A 12,885-nucleotide genomic window follows, 5' to 3' on the forward strand; every position below is an offset into this window, starting at 1 on the left:
GTGTGACACATAAACAGTTCAAGATGCATCCACATATGAGGAAACACAGACTCCCGCTTCCTGGGATGTGCATACACGTGCATGGGCCGGTGGGTACAGGCCCACACAGGGTTGTAGGCAGGCTCAGATATGCTTCATACAGGTATATGCAGGCTCGTTCATAAAGGTGCACATGTTAACACAGATTTGAGTCCATCCTGGTATGTGTCTATACACTCTTAAGCACGTAAATACTTGAACATTTGTATTTCTGGGACCATGTAGGTTCCTGGGGACATTCCCAGAGCGGCAAGCTTACAGATGCATGCATGCAAGCATGTGCATCCAGGGACTAGACGACATACTCTGAGCCCATTCCTGACCTCCACTATGCTCTTGGTCTGTATAAGTAACAGGCTGAGCTACCTTTGCTCATATGGACCAGGTGCTCAGACAGCCCCTCGGGCTGTGCCCTCAGCTATTGTGCTCTCCTGAGCCCTGGCCCAAGTCAGCTCCAAGCCCCAGCTCTGACATCTCCCTGGTGAGAGGCACCGGCTCCTTTTCCCTGTTGTTTCCAGCAAAGGGACTAGCACGAGCGAGTGTGCAGTAAGTTCTTGTAGAAAGATGGATGGATGGATGGATGGACGGACGAATGAATGGAAAGGTCTCTGCTTTCCTCTGCCACTGCATAGAGCCCCTTCTGCTTTCAGCCTCCGGAGAATCAACAGACCAGCTGCCAAGGCCAGAGTCCCCTCTCCAGGGCCCCTTGTTGGCTGGTTCCTGGTGGGCTAATGGCCTGCTTGGGAAAGTGCCTCAGGACAGCAGGCAGCCTTGATTGGTGGGTACTAAATGAGATAAGGCATGTTCAGGGTGGTATGGCCATAAACTGACTGGGGGGTACTAGACATCTCAATTGGAGAAAGGAGGTGCAGAGAGAACCTAGAACCATCAGGTACCAGAGAATAAGGCAGGGACTGTGTTTTATAAGTGGGGAGTCTGAAGCCAGAGGGCCAGGGAATTGCCTCAAAGCCAGCGGCTATCAGGGCTTAGCCTAGCCCCAGGCTCCTTGCCCAAGGCGTTTTCCAAGAGAGTAGTTGCATCTGAGAAGGGCCAGTGCACCAGGAAATCTCATCCTGACCCCAGGAAGCTGAACCCAGCAACAGATGCCAGGGTGAATGTGATGTGACGTTGGACCTCTCTCCACCTCTGGGATGTTGACTTCTACTTCTGGAAAGTAGATGGGCTTCTGAAATCCTATCCTTCCTAATCTTCTCAAGGCCATCGTGACAAAGTGAATGGAAAGTGCTTTGAAACAAGAAAGGCCATATCATCTAGGGTCTGGGGGCCTCTACCATATGACTGGATGAGGCATTAAGCTTTTCTGGGACAAATTAGCTCCCATGTCATTTTGCCCGGTTCCGTCTTCCTCCCCCAGCATAGCAAGTTCATGGTAGATGGTACAAGGAATGAGTCTCTACTTGCTCTCCCTGTGAATGCCTCTTCCCAGCCTCCCTGCCCTCCCCTCTTCATGGAGCTGTTCCCCTAATCTGTTCAGGTTCCCCTGGAACGAAGTCTGCAAGCCATTTAGGGGTTTCTGTTCTCTGGAGAAACTTCCCTCAATCTTGTCAGTATTCTGTATGCAGTAGGTGTTCAATAAATGTACGTCTAATTCTGTGTGGGGCTGTGTTCATTCTCTGATGCATCCAGTGGAAGTATCTTTGCTCAGTTTGTTTGCCCCGCTTGGGGTTCTTTCTCCCCTTGACTGTTTCTTCAGCCCAGCCCACTGATCCTCAGGGCTTGGCTTGAGTTCTGTCCCTTTCAGGAAGCTTTCATGGCTCCTTCTTTCTCCTTTGAATTTCACTTAGCAACCAGAGGGCTGGAACTCCTCTGACCCCTCTAACTGTCAGCACCTGGGACTCAGGGCTGGCTGCTCTCCTGTGTCGTTAGCCCAGAGCTCAGCATGGAGAGGGTATCAGGGAACATTTATTGGATGAGATAACGTTTTAAAAATCTCTGGCTTGCTCCTCTCATCTCTATGACGCAGACTAGGTGAGGAGCTCCTGTCTATACTTTATACCAGGAAGCATGCTCCCAGAAAGGTGAAGTGCTTTCCTCAAGGTTGCACAACTGAGTGAGACTCAATCCTGACAGTAGCTCGGGTTTCCTGCTCATCTTCTATGCTGGAGCCCTCCCCATTCTAGGTTCTCTCTCTCTCTCTGGAGAGTGTGGCTGGGTCAGGCCCCAGGGGACCCTGTGCGCAAAGAGCTCAGGGCCTCAGGGCTGCCTTAGTACTCAGCAAACTAGTCACCCCAGCCCACCTAAGCAGAGTGATTGTCCTTTGCTGGGTTGAGAATCACCCCCATGTCAACTACACTAGACCCTGTTTTTCATTTGTTTGTTTGGTTTGTTTTGTTTTTCAGAGAGAGCACATGCTTACAAGCTGGGTGGGGGAGGGCAGAGAGAGAGAGAGAATCCTAAGCAGGCTCCATCCTCAGTGTGGACACAGGGCTCTGTCATGACCCTTAGATTGTGACCTGAGCTGAAATCAGCTTAACTGATTGAACCACCCAGATGCCCCTGAAGCCCAATTCTTGAATTTATTACCCTTCCTAGGATCTAGAGCCCCTCTCTGAGCTTTCCAAGGTACTGCCCCTCCCCTAACTCCAGCTCCTTTATTGGGGTCCTTTTTTCTCCACAAAGGCCCTGCTTTCCATAGGGTCCACTGAGCATTGATAGGGAGCCTGCAGAGGTCTGACAAGTTCCCTGGGGCCACCCACCAGGGATCCCCTTCCCTATCTGCCTCCAGCTCCAACTTGTCCATCAGAGGTGCCTCAGTGTTCCTCAAGTCCTTAAGCAAATCTGCTCTCCCAGATCTGTTTCCTGTCTGCAAAGACGTTAAACTGTGTAGACAGGATGATCTTGGAAGGCTTTTGGTCCTGTGCCCCTTGGCCTTTTAGGGATGGGGATCATGGAGGGGAAGGTAATACTGTGATTTGTTCCAATTGGTGCCCCCACCTCAATATACTATTACCTTGAACTTGGCCCCCCCACCCCAACTAAAGTGTTGGTAGCATAGTCTGGTGGGGGAGGAGGGTCCTTCTGTCAATAGCAGCCTGTGATATCCAGGGTCCCTTTATCTTGGCAGACTCCCTTTCCCTCTGACCCCCCCTTCCAATGAGGCAAGTGGAGGAGCAGCTGGACAGGGCTGACATGATGAAGCTCAGTCATTAGGTAGTGGGGGAGGCCCCAGGTTCTCTCCTCTAGTGTAGCTTCTGCACTGGCAGCGAGGGGAAGACTCCACCACAGGTGTTGCTGCTCCCATTTCTCACTTCCCCTTCCCCCCTGCTGCACCGAACATGAGACTCAGGAAAATCCATAGACCCAAGATTCATTTTCTCCATTGAGTCAGCAGAGGCCACACTCTGCTTCTGAGGGGCCAGCAACTGGCTTTTAAATAACTCTCTGATATTTAATACCCTCCTCCACTCTGCAGCCTGGGCCTCTGGGGGAAAGGCTAGAATAAATGAGCTGGATGAGTCCTCTGAAAGTCGTAAGTGCTCCTGCCTCCACTTCAACCCACCCTCCCCCACCCAGACTCCCAGGCCATTGGGAAAAACCTGATTGCTTATTAGTTTTGCACTGTGCCTTACGGTTTCTAAGTGGTGTCCCAGTCTGGGTCTCTCATCTCCCGGTTAGAATTGAAACCTGAAGTTTAGAGAAGGGAAGTGACCCCATCTCATTTTTGGTCTTGGTCTACTAGTTGCTGGCTCTGTGACTGTGAGCAGGTTCATGTCCTAGTCTGGGCTTCTAATTCCTTAACTGTGCTACAAGATGGTTCAGCTGGCGGGTTGTGGCTGGTTCCTCTAGCTATAAAGTTTTCATGGGTTGCTGCCCTGATCTAGGTCCTCTCTCATGCAGCTACTTTTCAACTCCACATTCCTCTTCTTGGGGAAGCTGAAGGCAGAGGAGATTGAGGCTCAAGGCCAGGCAGGGTTTGGCTCCAGGGTTCCAGTGTAAACTCAGTTGAGTCTGGGGCAAGAGTTGATGGGGGAAAAGGGAAGGAGCAGCATTGGGGAATTTTCCTCTCCTCCCCTTCCCTCCCTTCCAATCTCCTTCCTTTCCTTCTTCCTTTCTTCTGCAAGTAGAGAATTAGAGGTCAGGACAGATCAAGGGCAATAACCTATTTAAATTTTGGTTTCCTTGAAAGGGTCTCTGCAGCTGTAGATGCAGTTTGAGGAGGTGGGATTAAAACTCTAAGCTGCACCAGGTTCAGGGTCCTGATAATGGACGTTGGTGGGCCCCATTCTCCTGGCTTTACCACTGTTCTTGTCTTTCAGAAAATAGGAATTGATATCTCTGCTGGTTGTAAGAGAACATTGGGAGGTTAAGAGTGATGCTTGGGGCTACCCCAAATTCATGATGGAACAGGGCCTATATTTTAGGTTTTCTGATTCCCAATTTGGTGCTCATCCCACCATCCTGCTGCACGCAGGAATTTGGGGGCTGAGGGATGGGAACAGGAGAGGCAGGTGGGTTCTTGCTTAGGTCTGGGAGAAACCTTAAGATTTTTTTTTTAATTTGACAGAGATCACAAGTAGGCAGAGAGGCAGGCAGAGAGAGAGAGGAGGAAGCAGGCTCTACACTGAGCAGAGAGCCCCCGATGCAGGGCTCGATCCCAGGACCCTGAGATCATGACCTGAGCTGAAGGCAGAGGCTTTAACCCACTGAGCCACTCAAGTGCCCCAGATCTGGGAGTAACCTTAGTTTGCTTGACTTCCTTAGTATACTCTTGTTGAGTTTTCATGATCCTCCTCAGCCTTCTACTCCTAGAATTACAGAATCTTGGAATCTAAACATTGAATTATAAGAACCACAGAGTTGGAAGGCCATGGAACCATGGTCTGTTTGAATAAGAACGTAAGACTCTTAGAGTGGTAAATGAACCACTTAGAATTTGTGGAAGGTTGTTATATTAGCTCCCCCAATGAATCCTGTGTATTTGCATGTATACTTTTGGGTTGTTCCTTCCCATACTGACTGGTTTGGCCAAATGAATTCCTTTGGCTCATGAAACATCTGCAAATGTCATGCAAGCAAAGGATTTAAAAGTGCTTGTGCATTGGGGCTTCCCTCTTTTTGTTCCCCTGAGATCTCCATGTGTAGAAACCCAAACAAGCTTCTTAGAGGAAGAAACCAGAAGTGAGCCATCCCAGCTGAAACCCTCTAGATCAGCCAACTCTTAGGGGAACTTCTAGGTGATGTCAGCTGCCTGAGTGACCCCAGAAAAGATCAGGAGAACTATTCAGCTGACCCAAGCTCAAAATTGCTGACTCACAGAATTGTGAATAAAATGGTTGGTGTTTTAAGTCATTAAGTTTGGAGGGGATGTGATTTGTTAGACAGCAGTAGACTCAGAGGCTTAGAGTTAGAATTGTTCTAATTAGTCATAGTTTCCATATACCCTTATGAGCATGAATCTTGGTTCTTGGGACCAGAGACTGGAATCATTGATGTAGTTAGTACCTGAGGAATAGAGGGCCCTTACTTTTTTAACTCCCACTCAGTGCTACAAGCTCTTTTACAGACTGATTGCTAGACCAATTGATTCACTCACCTTCTTCCAACCTGGAGCCCTCCCCCACCCACAGCATCCTTTATTCTTTGGCATTTTGTCCATTCTGTCACAAGGTCATCTTGCCCCATTCCTCAGCTGGCTTTTCATTCCCTTCCTTCCACTTTAGGAAGGCTTCCCATGGTGATCTGCTTGTTTTGGTCTTGGGAGCTAAATGTTGATGTGGGGATAACTTGTCTTGGTATTAATCCCAGTTCCTGGTACGATACCTGGCACAGAGTGTGGGTTAATGAACATAAACTGAAGAAAACTACCACGACCATCAAACAACTAATTTTTTCCTGTAGGTACCACAGGTTCCTGGAAGTGTCCATGGTGCTGAATGTCTTTTTCCTTCTTGCCACGGTCTGCCTCAGAACGGCTACTTCCAAAAGGTAGGAATCATTTCTATGTCCTAGAATTAAACCTCTCAATCAATGCCTCAACTTATCCTTCCCTTCCTCTTCCTCATTCTGTCTTCCTCTCCTTCATTCCTCTCTCTGCATCTCCCATTTCTACCTTCCTGCAGCCCCCCTAATCACTTATACAGATCTTTAGCCTGGTACATTTAAAGAAAGCTAATATGTGGCTATATACACTAATTAGGATTAGGTTCAGGGGTATGCATCAGAATGCCTTGAACAACAGTCTCTTAAATGATAAAAAATAGAACTTCATTTTTTCATTAAAAAATCGAAATGTAGCAGTTTAGAATCTGAATGGTTTCTCCACAGTCATGAGAAACCAATACTCCTTCCCACCTCCTACTCTGCCTTCCCTAGAAACTTGCCTCTGGAGTGTGGTCCTCATTCTTTCGTACAGAATGGCTGCTAGAGCACCACCCATCACATCAGATTGCAGATGGAGACAAAAGATAAATAAGGGTTCTACTTTCCATAATTTTATTCAGTACTTTCACCTAACTAACTTCAAAGAACATGGTAAATAATAGTCTTTGAACTGGGAGGTGATGTGCCCAGCAAAAAGTTGTAGTCCTTATTATTAAGAAAGAAGGAGAAATAGCTACTGAAAAGTAACTAGAAATCTCTGATATTAGTAATAGAACAATGGCACTGATGGAGAGGGTGACTGTGGTGTACTAACTGTGGCGTTGATGGAACAGTAATGGTAATGGTGGTGTTGGTGGTATTAGAGGGGATAATAACAGTAGTGGTGGCGATGGTAGCCATGATGGTGATCAAGAAGACGGTGGTGAGAAGGGTGATGATAAAACTGGTGGTCCATGTAAGCTCTGGTCCAGGAACACAGATTCACTCCAGCATCAGCCTGGACCAAAATACCAGAAGATGGACTCAGTGACACAAGGTGTTTGGAGTTTGGGGCCTTCCCCAAGCCACAGGGGCACTGATGCTTTGCAGTTCATCAGCCTTGAGCCTCTTCCTGTCTTGGGTCCAAGTCACCCCCAGCAGAGCATGAATCAGATTCCTCCCATTTAGGCTGGAAATCACTCTGGAATGAAAACTTAAGGCCTGAGGGTGGTGAAGCAGCAAGGGAAGTCTTGAACTTCCATTTATTAGGCCGTAAACAGTGAGGGAATTTGTTGTTGCAGTCAAGGAGGGCTTTGCTATGAAATACACAGAGAAACACATGGACATGTAGTCTCAGAAATAAAGATAAATAGATTCAAAGACAGACATACAGAGAGAATTAGAGATATTAAGAAAGAAACAGCCCCATAGTCATGGAGACCCATAGACATACTTTGTCTCATAGGGAGGTACCAGGCCAACCCTTCTCCCCAGAAACACAGGACTTCCAGCCATCTTATTCCACAGGACAACTTTCATATTGTCCTGGCTCCCATGGCCTGAAGGTGCCAAGGACCAGAAATGCCACTGCTGAGGGGGCTTAGAGCTCAGTGTGACCTCTGATACTCCTCCCCGATGGACTGAGGTTGCACTAGTGCTTCGTGGCCCGCCCTAGGCCAGCCCAGGTTCTGCTGCTGAAGGTGACCAGAAGGGTGGGACTTAGGTTGGACAGGGTGTGTCCTCCAGGATGTCTCCCCCCAGGGGCCCAAGGACACACCTGGAAGCCATTAGCAGAGGAGCCATCAGGCAGCAGGCTCTGGCTCCAGGTGAGAAGGCGTGATGAGAACATGTGGCAGCCTCCCGCCCGCTGGAGCTGGAGGGTGGAGGACACCTTGGCCTGAGTAATTTCCAGCATCACTGCCCTGGCCCCCACCTGGTATGCAAAGGTAACCCAGACCTTGGCGCTCAAGACGGTTGACCTTCAGTTCATCTCCTGAACTTTTGAGGCCAGGTTTCTTGACCTTCACAGTGATACTTTTCTTCCAGGAAGCCTTCCTGATGACTTCTTTGCTCTCTGCTTTATTCTCTGCTTCTTCTCAAAGCTCCTATATTATATAACATCGCCCTGACATGCCTACCCTTTCCATGAATCTGTGCTTCTTTGTAAGGGGCAGCCCTGCCTGGCTTCAGCCACTGTGGTCCTCCTCTCTGTGCACCTAGAGCAGCTTTATTTCACTGTGGTTTCAGTCTGGTCTTAGTGATTGAAGATGTTTGGGTCCCACCTTGGGTCTCAGCCCCCTTGGCTGCTAATCCTTGGCCCTGGGACTCACACCTGACTCATTTCCCATCTCTGGAGTGCAGGAGCTCCCAGCCTATGAAGGAACATGCAGAGAGCCCTGCTCTTTGTACTTAGATCATCTTTTGCCACCAGACTAGACCTCAAGAACTGGAGGTTCTTGCTACCCAGGAGCTACTTCTTGCCTTTCTCACCTTACACTGGCCAGGATGATCAAGTGCTGGCTTCCCCCAGCAGGTCAGATTCTGAATTCCTAGATTTCCCCAGCTGTGTCCCAGAAAACATTCAGCTTCAGGTGCATTGGGGTAGCTCCCCCCAACACTAAGGGCAGAGTTCCCTGGGAATCTCTAGGGGCCCATCACTTTCTGGAAGACCCTGGGTGGGTAGGAAGATCTGGAAGGCTAGCCAGAACACTGATTATTGGATGTCCCACATATTCCAAGACTTAGGATAGGAACCTCAAGACAGATGTGTGGACAGCTGCCTAAGCAGTGCTGTGTTGGGCCAACCCGAGTCTGTGCCTCAGTAGTTCCCATGGCACAGCCGGCATACACTGCCCTCACCCCTCCTCAATGCACTGCCTGCTGTGGCAGGGGCTTCAGCTTGGCCTGCCAGTATGTCCCAGCCCTGCCCTGGGGAAGGAAAAAAGAAGCCAATTGGAGGTTCAGAAAAGGAAAGGCTAAAAAGGAGCCCACAATTGGCCCTAATTAGCCACTGAGAGAGAGAAAAGGAGGTCAGAGGCCTGAGTCTACTTCTGAAAGAAAGCACCTGGCAGGCAGAGCCATGGCTGCACCCCCCTACGACACAGCATGGCAGGCAGAGCCATGGCTGCACCCCCACATGACACAGAATGGGGCTTAGCCCCACACAAGCCCATCTGATCCTCAGCTCAGGGTGGGCTCTGCAGCTTCCCATAGACCTGTCATGGCTCTCTCCTCCAGAAGAGGCAGCTGGCTCTGGAGAAAGAGGAAAGGGTAGGGGGGAGGGAGGGAGGGAAGGCAGACAGACTCAAGTGAGCATCAACCGTACACAGTGTGCTAAGTTGAGAGGTTTACATACATGATTGTGTTTAATTTTCACAGTGGTCCTGAAATGGAGGTACTTTGGCCCCAGTTTTTAAATTAAGAAGTGGACACTCAGGTTAAGTAGTGGACCCAAGATCACACAGCTTAAAAGGGGCCGAGTGGAAAGTCCAGCTTAGGCTGTGTGCTTGGCAGCCTGGGCTCTTGGTGCTCAAAAATGAGCACTCAGAGGGCAGAGCCCTGGCCTGCATCATCGCCTGTGTCCCAGTACACAGCCCAGGGAGGGGCAGGGGTACGGTGAGTGCAGGGAAGAGCTGTTCCACTCAAGAGGCAGGACAGGCTGATCCAAGGAAGGACATAAAAAGAGGGGGACAGAGGGAAGATGGAGGCACAACAGAGATAGATCACTTCTATCCTCTGGGATGTCGTGCAGGGGACCCCTGGGGCAGCTTTGCTGGCTCTGAGGACAGTGCAGGCCAGAACACAGTTTGTGCCCGGCTGTGGGGGAGGCAGGGGAGGAAGACGTGCAGGAACAGTGCATTTCTTCTCTCCTTTTTGCCACTCCTCCTATCCTCCCACCCACCCCAGATGGTTAAGCCAAAGCAGAAAACAAAATGAAGAACCTTTAGCCTTTGCTGGAGTCAAGCCACCTCTGCTTAGCCTGGGCCGATCCCCAGCAGGCCAGCTGGGCCAGGGCCAGGCTGTGGTCCAGAGCAGGGCGGGGGGCACCGAGGAGGAGAGGATACACTGGGCCTCAGGGCAGGGCTGCTGTGGGCACAGCGCTCCCCCACACAGGCCAAGAGGCTGAGCATCCCTAGCAGAGGAGAGAGGCAGCAGGATGGGAGAGGGAAGTTGACCCCCCCGCCCCCACCAGCCCTGCTTATGATCAGCCCAGTAGCAACTGGGAAATAGGAGAGAAAACATTTTGGTCAGATAGACTTCACGTAGCCACTGTCTTTATAACCGCCAGCCTCAAAGGTAGTGATTCTCAGTCGTGATTTTATTTTATTTTTAAGAACTTTTAAAAGATTTTATTGATTCACTTGACAGCGAGAGAAAACACGAGGGGTAGCAGCAGAGGGAGAGGGAGAAACAGGCTCCCCACTGAGCAGGGAGCCCGATGTGGAACTCAATCCCAGGACCCCAAGATCATGACCTGAGCCAAAGGCAGACACTTAACTGATGGAGCCACCCCGGTGCCCATTAGTCCTGATTTTAAAGATGAGGAAACTGAAGCACAGATTGGCTAAGTAACTTGTTTAAGGCGTAGGAGGAGGGCTGGGATCCCACCCTTGGCTCTTTGGCTCCAGGCCTGCCCTTCGTCATCATCATCTCCTGAGAGCAGCAGCAGAAGCTTGCCTGTCTGCACCCACCAGCAATTAGGGGCCCCTCGGCATTGTGAAGAATGTCAGTGGAGTGTGTCTGATTAGGCTCATCAGTGCCCAGCATGGGACACATGTGTTTTTAAGAGGGATCACCATTATCCTTGGCTGAAGAATTGCGTGGGGTTTTCTAATTACAAATTATTCCTGCTGGATTTCATTATGCTCCCTCTTGTCTGGCTTTTTGTGTTCTCAATCTTACAAAACTTTGAAAATCACAGTTGGCCAAGCTTGTTTTCTTGGTCTTAAAATACACAGCTAAGCTTTTATTAAGATACAATGTTGTTATATTTTTAACGAGTGAATGTTTAGCTCAATAGTACAAGAAGACAGCCATTATTTGAATTTAACCATTCCACCTTTATAATGAGTCAGAAGAACAGGATGGACATTTACCTTCTTATAGAAAACCTTCATTCATTTGGAAAGCAGATTTCCTGTGGGAGCGGGAGGTTCTCATTTAAGTGTTTTGAACTGTTTGTTGTAGGCAAGTCTCCTGTGTTAATTCGATCACCTCTAAGTGAGACTTTTCACTGAAGACTAAAAATTCTGCAGATTTAACAGCACTAGCAAAGATGGTAGAAAGAGAATGATCTGTGTCCTTGAAAGTAGAAGAAAATGTAGGGCTTCCCAGGACCCAGCAGAGGTTGGTTTGCTTAAAGGAAGTCAGGCTAATTTCCCCTCTCTTCTCTGGGGAGAACCTGAGTGGTGGATTAGGGGTCTGTCAGAGTCCTGAGAATCTTGATTCCAAAAGGGCATTTGGAACACCTCCCAAAGTATTTTTATGGCAAGATGAGGGGCAGGATCAAATAGTGATACTCTAGGGGAATCCCTAGCTGCCTGGACAGCTGGTGGAGGAAAATTGATTGGTGGATCAATGGCAGTCTGGAGGGCAAACTACAACCCTGCTCAGGACTCAGTCTTCCGTGCTGATATGCTTGGTCTGATGTCTTTTTGAAGGACTTGGATGAAGCCAAATAAAAGATGGATATAGAATCTGTAGACTGTGTCAGGGGCAGGACTGGGATTCAAAATGATCTGTATTGACTTGATGTATCAGTGACGATCGTAGGTTCAAGTTCATGAAGTAAATGCCAACTTCCTTTTGGGGGCTCAAAGGCCGGGGTAGGGAGAAGGAAAGGGATTATTGAGCACATACTGTATGTTATAACTTTTGCATAAGAGGACTCACTTAGTTATGAAAACCCTCAGAGGAGGACATTGTTCTCATTTTATAAGGGAAAGACACCAAGGCCCTGAGAAGCTGAGCATTTGTTTGAAGTCACAGCTAGTAAAGGGGGAGCTTAGCTCAAAATTGAGGCTGATCAGACTCGTAGGTCCACCTTCTTGCATAATGTTCAAGACAAAGGAGACAGAGTTTAATGGCAGTTATGGGAAAAAACAAGAAAACATATATTTATTTGATGCTAATCCCAAATTGTAATGCCAAGTGTATTTTGAACCTCTCTTTTGGGACCACCCTGGAGCCAGGCTTGGGGTACAGAGATGAAATCATGTGGCCCCGAAGCAAGCTGAGTTGTTTGGGGAGAAAAACCCACACAACAGGCAAATTTGATAGTGCTGGGCACACAAATGCCACGGGAGCCCCGGGGAAAACTGGGCCTCCTTCTTCAGGGAGTCCTGGCACACTGCACGGAGGAGCCAGTGCCTGGCCTGAGGCCTGAGCCTGGCTGGCTTGTTGGGGAGCTCAGGGAGCACATGGCTCAAGAGTCCAGGTGGGGTGCAGCAGCCTGGACACTTGGTTTCTTTTACCCTTCAGCTCTGGGCCCCACTGGAAGGCCCATAGAGAAACCAGGCCGCGGTGACGGGGAGGTTGTCCATTCTCCACCACCCCACCCACCCCAGCTCACAGCTGAGGAATGGAAGAAGAGAGCAGCAGAGGAGTGGGAGATCTGGAAGGCATCTGGGAACTGGAGTCAGGGGTTTTCCTTTGGGAACGCTGGGAGGTTCTGGAACCTTGGGCTCCAAACCTGCCAGTTACTTTGTAACCACTGGCTGCGGCCACAGCTCTTCCTTTAGGGGCCTGAGATTGATGCTCAGGGCCGGGGTATATGCAAAGAAGAGATGTCCTGGGAGTCATTTGGAAGAGGGAAGGAGGGCAACCCAAATTTTTGAAGCCATGGGCCATCAGTGCCAATAGCACTTGCAGAAGTCTGAGCCCAGAGCACAGGCTTGGTGGGCCAGAGACAAGAGGTCTGGAGATGGGGGGGGGGGGTTGCTGGGATACAGTTGGAAAGGTCTGTAAAGGCCAGGCCGTGCAGGTCTTGTTCAAGATTTTAATCTTTATCCCAAAGGCAAGAAGAAG

This window comes from Mustela erminea, chromosome 9 (assembly GCF_009829155.1).
Source record: "Mustela erminea isolate mMusErm1 chromosome 9, mMusErm1.Pri, whole genome shotgun sequence".
Lineage (NCBI taxonomy): Eukaryota > Metazoa > Chordata > Mammalia > Carnivora > Mustelidae > Mustela > Mustela erminea.